Genomic DNA, 6,942 nt, shown 5'->3' with positions numbered 1-6,942 from the left:
CCAGAGATCAAATTGCCAACATCCATTGGATCATTGAAAAAGCAAAAATGTTCCAGAAAAACATCTACTTCTACTTTATTGACTATGCCAAACCCTTTGACTGTGTGGATCACAACAAACTGTGGAAAAATCTTAAAAGAGATGGGAATACCAGACCACCTGACCTGCCCGCTGAGAAATCTGTATTCAGGTCAAGAAGCAACAGTTAGAATTGGACGTGGAACAACAGACTGGTTGCAAATCAGGAAAGGAGTACGTCAAGGGTGTATATTGTCACCCTGCTTATTTAACTTATATGCAGAGCACATCATGGCAGAAAGGAAGAAGAACTAAAGAGTGTCTTGATGAAAGCAAAGGAGGAGAGTAAAAAAGTTGACTTAAAACTCAACATTCAGAAAACTAAGATCATTGCATCTGGTCCCATCACTTGATGTCAAATAGATGGGGAAACAGTACAAACTGTGACAGACTTTATTTTGGGGGGCTCCAAAATCCTTGCAGATGTTGACTGCAGCCATGAAATTAAAAGACACTTGCTCCTTGGAGGAAAAGTTATGAGCAACCTAGACAGCATATTAAAAAGCAGAGACACTACTTTGCCAACAAAGGTACAAGTCAAAGCTATGGTTTTTCCAGTAGTCATGTATGGATGTGAGAGTTGGACCATAAAAAAAAGCTGAGCCCTGAAGAATTGATGCTTTTGAACTGTGGTGTTGGAGAAGACTCTTGAGAGTCCCTTGGACTGCAAGGAGATCCAACTAGTCCATCCTAAAGGAAACCAGTCATGAACATTCATTGGAAGGACTGATTCTGAAGCTGAGACTCCAATACTTTGGCCACCTGATGTGAAGAACTGACTCCTTGGAAAAGACCCTGATGCTGGGAAAGATTGAATGCAGGAGCAGAAGGGGATGACAGAGGATGAGGTGGTGGGATGGCATCACTGACTCAATGGACATGAGTTTGAGTAAACTCCGGGAGCTGGTGATGGCCAGGGAGGCCTGGCGTGCTGCAGTCCATGGGGTCATAAAGAGTAGAACTCGACTGTGTGAGTGAACTGAACTATATTTTTTAAATTTTAATTTTCAACTTTCTTATAATGAGCAAATATGGCATTGATGATATAAAATTTTTTGGAAAAACCTCAAAAGGGAAAAAAATTATTTTAATTCTAACAGATAAAACAGCAAAATTCAGCTTCCAGGCTCTACCCTTATTTTTCTTCCATATTTTAGTCCTTCAGTACCCTGCCTACAGCCTGAAGTGTGAAGAAGCCACTTCAAAAAGGAAATTCTTTTGTTCTGTCTAGCTTTGCCAACTCAGCTCACGGGGCCTGCTGCTTAGCCCTGGGCTATAAATGTGTTCACCTCCCTATCTTGGCCTGTAGGGAACTCAGACCAAGCACTTCTAAGCTTCTTCTTTGCAGGTGGTCTTTGGCAGAGCTGGAAATACCTTCATCCAGTAGAAAATTCAGAAAATGTTTAGTCCAATCCCCTTATTCCTCAGTAATAGTATTTTGTGTTCTTACTTCTTTCTATATGTGCACATTCTTACTCTCCAAGGTCCACCTCATTAAGGAGAATGTTAGGATCTGACTCCTTTACTCTAAGACAGTCTCACGAACCAGCTAAAAATACACAGGGACAAACATCAACAATGAACCAAAACAGTCAGCGGCCTGTTTACACAGATACTATGCCTTACAAACTGCTGTCTATTTCTGTTTGAGCCTCCTTGTTTGCCCCAAGGATACTGTGCTCTAATTCTTATGCCAAATATTGTGAGGGGTCCAATGCAAGCAAACCCAGACACTCAGTTCAGTTCGGTTCAGTCTCTCAGTTGTGTCTGACTCTTTGCGACCCCATGGGCTGCAGCACGGCAGGCCTCCCTGTCCATCACCAACTCCCGGAGTTTATTCACACTCATGTCCATTGAGTCAGCGATGCCTTCCAGTCATCTCATCCTCTGTCATCCCCTTCTCCTCCTGCCTTCAATCTTTCCCAGTGTCAGGGTCTTTTCCAAGGAGTCAGTTCTTCACATCAGGTGGCCAAAGTATTGGAGTTTCAGCTTCAGCATTGGTCCTTCCAATGAATATTCAGGACTGATTTCCTTGAGGATGGACTGGTTGGATCCCCTTGCTGTCCAAGGGACTCTCAAGAGACTTCTCCAGAACCACAGCTCAAAAATAGCCAGACTGGTTTCCCAAGTGGCTACAGCATTTTACATTCCCACCAGCAATGTATGACAGTCCTAATTTATCCACATCCTTGGTAACAGTGGTTATTATTGGTTCTTTGATTAGACATTCCAGTGGATGTGAAGTGGGTATATTATTGTAGTTTTGATTTGCATTTCCCTAATAACTAAAGATGTTGAGCACCTTTTCATGTATTTACTAGCCATTAGTATATCTTCTTTGAAGAAATGCCTATTTAAATCCTTTGTCCATTTCTAAATTAGATTATTTGTCTTTTATTATTAGTTGTAAGGGCTCACTATATATACTACTTATACTCTTGAAAAGAGAGGATGGGTTGAGGGAAGGGAAAAGAGAGAAGGACATTCTTAGGAGAAGTGGCATGGAGTTGAATGCAGATGTTAACAGCAGGTTTTGCTCAAGAGGAGGGTCGACGTCAGGGTTAAATGTTCTGAATTTTATTGAGAATGGGTCCTTTGTGATTATGGCCAAAATAAATAAGTGCAGGACTGGTTTATTCTTTGAGGGTTGGTAACTTTTAAGAACTATTCAAAGATTTATTCTGAGTGGTCATTCATTCTAATAAAAGCATATCTGAAGGAAGGAAATCCATTATTTACCAGGCTATGAAAGCAAAAGATAGGGGCGCCTTGTTACAAAATGTAATGACCATATGTGTTTTATTTTCCTTTGCCACTCTAGCAATGTTTTATGCTATGGCCCACTTCTTACTTATTTAAGTCTGTTCTCCTATGAAAGTGAAGTGTTAGTCACTCAGTCATGTCCGACTCTTTGCAGCCCCATGGACTGTAGCCCATCAGGCTCCTATGTCCATGGAATTCTCCAAGCAAGAATACTGGCGTAGGATACCATGTCCTCCTCCAGGAAGTCTCCCCAGCTCGGGATCAATCCCAGGTCTCCTGCATTGTAGGCTGATTCTTTACCACCTGAGCCAGGGAAGCTCTCCTCCTCTCCCATTGTTTCTGGAATATCATAGCTTCCTGGTTCTCCTCTCTCTGTCTTTCTTACTCTTCTCAGACCACACTTCTCTGCCTACACTTTAGCATTCAAGGCTTAACCATCACATTTACTCAGGAGAAATCTGTGGGCACTAACATTTACTGCTGCTGCTGCTGCTGCTAAGTTGCTTCTGTCGTGTCCAACTCTGTGCGACCCCATAGACGGCAGCCCATCAGGCTCCCCTGTCCCTGGGATTCTCCAGGCAAGAACACTGGAGTGGGTTGCCATTTCCTTCTCTAATGCATGCAAATGAAAAGTGAAAGTGAAGTCGCTCAGTCATGTCCGACTCTTCGAGACCCCATGGACTGCAGCCTACCAGGCTCCTCTGTCCATGGGATTTTCCAGGCAAGAGTACTGGAGTGGGGTGCCATTGCCTTCTCTGACTAACATTTACTAGTGCTTATTAAATGCACTGGTTTTAGGAGCTAGAAATGCAGCAGTAAACAAACAAACAGAGATCTTGCACACATGGAGCTTACATTCTAAGTCAAAGAACAATAAACAGTAGCACAGTAGCAAACACACATAGCACTTACTATTCTACCAGTTACTATTCTAAGATATTAATCTAAGAGACACACATACACATTTAGTCCTCACAAAAAAAATCCTCTGATATAGATACCATTACTACTCCCATTTTACAAATAAAAAAACTGAGGCACAGAGAGGTCAAATGGTTTAAGTTGGGATTTGAAACCAGACAGTATGGCTCCAGAGTCTATGTTCTTAACTAGTATTTTATATTGCTTCTCAGTTTCAAATAATCACATCAAATAAGTACTAAGAGGTAGCTAAACTGGTATTTCAATTATCATTACTCATCAGTCACCTCCCTTACATCCAGGAGAACTCTAGAAATTAATTCGAGGAAGAGAAAGAGAATGTTTAAGAGGATTAATGGGAGTAGAAGGCACTATGGCTCCCCTGTTAAGTATGTTAGTCACTCAGTCCTGTCCGACTCTTTGGGACCCCATGGACTGTAGCCTACCAGATTCCTCTGTCCATGGGATTCTCCAGGCAAGAATACTGGACTGGGTTGCCATTCCCTTCTCCACGGGATCTTCAGTACCCAGGGATTGAACTGGGATCTCTTGCAACTCCTGCCTTCACAGGCGGATTCTTTTACCACTGAGCCATGTATATATCCTTTCCCTCCTGCCTCCTAGTTCTTACATGCCATCTCTTCCACCACTCCTTGTTCTTGAATGCTCCTCTCCCAATCAACCTAAATGATCTGCACTTCCAACCAAACCCCAAATTCTCTTATGTCTCTTCCATCCTCCCTTTATCTTTGCCAGGCTAATCCTTTCTCATTCTTCAGCTCACATGTGATCTCTTCTGGAAAGCCGTTCCTGTACCCCACTAATATGGGTGCCTGACCTCTGGGCTCCCACTGCCCCACAGCACCTTCTATATATCTCGGACACAGCACTCACTCCATGGCATTCTCATTGTTCAAGTGGTGGACCTTCCCATTAAAACTCGAGCCCCTTGAGAGCAGAACCTATGTCTTATTAATCTCTGTATCAGTAAGACCTGAAATATAGCACATGTTCTCTTTCAAAATTCAGAGTGTCCCTCTGCCTGAATTCTTCTTTTCTTCATCTCCCTTGCCCTTTAAATTACCAATCATTCCTAAAGATTTCATTAGCTTATCCTACAGGATGTGTGTGCTAAACAGCTAGCAGATTCATTTCTCCTGGGTTCTCAAAGTTGCCCCTTGTCCCATAGGACATTTGGCAATATCTGGGGGTACTTTTGGCCAGCACAACCAGGGGAAAGAATTAGGTGCCACTGGCATCTAATAGATAGAGGCCAGGGATGCTTCTAAACAACCTGTAGTAAACACTAGAGTGGGTTGCCATTCTCTTCTCCCAGGGATCTTTCTAACCCAGGAACCAAACTAGGTCTTCTGCATTGCAGGCGAGTTCTTTACTATCTGAGCCAGCAGGAAAGCCCCCAGTATACAGCACAGCCCACCACCCCCCCGCAACAACAAAGAAGTATCCAGGTGAAAACATCAATAGTATGGAGGCTAAGAAACCCCACCAAAGGGCAAGCAAAGCCCTCATCTCTGGTGGAATATCTAGCCTTGTTTTCTTATGATGAATTACAGAGCTGCCTATGAAATCCAGTCCTGTCTTCTGGGGTCTAAGATAATAATGAGGAGGAAAAAGGAGTCATAAAGATGAAGTCCTTGTGGTCGTGGGTTTTCCTGGATGAGCAAAACCACAAGAGACGTGGGTTTGATCCCTGGGTCAGGAAGATCCCCTGGAGAAGGGAATGGCAAGCCACTCCAGTATTCTTGCCTGGGAAATCCCATGCACAGAGGAGCGTGGTGAGCCACAGTCCATGGGGTCACAGAGAGCACATATGCAAACTGATAACTATCTCATCTCTGGATGAACTGAAAAGTTGCAACAGGATTTAGAAAAGAAAGATAGATACTTAGCTAGAGGACTTAGCTAGTGGTCTTTCTTAAAGAAGAAGATTGGTTCCCTCTGACCTCTAACTCCTATGCCTGGCCTGTGTCAAAGTTTTCAGATGGTATCTCTTTCTGTAGGTCTTCAAAATAATCACAACAGTTTTTTAGAGTACAACTAGGGCCTTGAAGAAAAACAGAACAGGAAAAAAAGAACAAGGATGATGTCAAAACTCCATCCTTCCATTGCTTCTGAGGAAGAAATTGGTAGAAAGTTGATGCTTCTGTTTCTCTGAAGCAGTGACGAATAGACAATCAGATAGGGCACCCTGCAGGGGGAAAAAAAACTGTACACTGGCATCAGCCAGTTCAGAATAGCCTCCAATCTGATAGCTTATGGTGAACGATGTTGGATTCATGATCTCCGAAGAAGAAAGATACAGCTTCAGGACCAGGGACCAGGCTTGATCACTCCAGAGCTTTGGTGTAGCAGAGTTTTATTAAAGTACAAAAAGGGACAGAGAAAGCTTCTGACAAGAGACATAAGAAAGGGGATGGAGAGTGCCCTACTCACTAATCTTATCAAGGCCTTATATACTTTTATCAGACCCACTTCCCCAACATACATCTTAAATTAACAAGATTGAGTTCAGTTCAGTTCAGTCACTCAGTCTTGTCTGACTCTTTGCGACCCCATGAGCTGCAGCACGCCAGGCCTCCCTGTCCATCACCAACTCCCAGAGTTCACTCAAAACTCACATCCATTGAGTCAGTGATGCGATCCAGCCATCTCATCCTCTGTCATCCCCTTCTCCTCCTGCCCCCAATCCCTCCCAGCATCAGAGTCTTTTCTAATGAGTCAACTCTTCACATGAGGTGGCCAAAGTACTGGAGTTTCAGCTTTAGCATCATTCCTTCCAAAGAACACCCAGGACTGATCTCCTTTAGAATGGACTGGTTGGATCTCCTTGCAGTCCAAAGAACTCTCAAGAGTCTTCTCCAACATAACAGTTCAAAAGCATCAATTCTTCGGCGCTCAGCTTTCTTCACAGTCCAACTCTCACATCCATACATGACCACTGGAAAACCCACAGCCTTGACTAGACAGACCTTTGTTGGCAAAGTAATATCTCTGCTTTTGAATATGCTATCTAGGTTGGTCATACCTTTCCTTCCAAGGAGTAAGCGTCTTTTAATTTCATGGCTGCAATCACCACCTGCAGTGATTTTGGAGCCGAAAAAATAAAGTATGTTACTGTTTCCACTGTTTCCCCATCTATCTGCCATGAAGTGATGGGAC

General features: G+C 43.3%; 1 long non-coding RNA gene across 1 annotated transcript in view; it reads right to left on the bottom strand.

Annotated features, from left to right (window-relative positions):
* Window positions 1-5,538: 5,538 nt before the first annotated feature.
* The window catches only part of LOC120881324, a 16,642-nt gene continuing 15,238 nt past the window's right edge, over window positions 5,539-6,942 (bottom strand). Inside the window, exon 3 of the long non-coding RNA XR_005725285.1 lies at window positions 5,539-5,971. This is a non-coding gene — a long non-coding RNA (uncharacterized LOC120881324). The remainder of the gene's footprint in view (window positions 5,972-6,942) is intronic.

Source organism: Oryx dammah, unplaced genomic scaffold (assembly GCF_014754425.2).
Source record: "Oryx dammah isolate SB20612 unplaced genomic scaffold, SCBI_Odam_1.1 HiC_scaffold_23, whole genome shotgun sequence".
Lineage (NCBI taxonomy): Eukaryota > Metazoa > Chordata > Mammalia > Artiodactyla > Bovidae > Oryx > Oryx dammah.
Note: the sequence above shows the minus strand (reverse complement) of the source record. Positions and strands in the feature narration are given on the sequence as shown.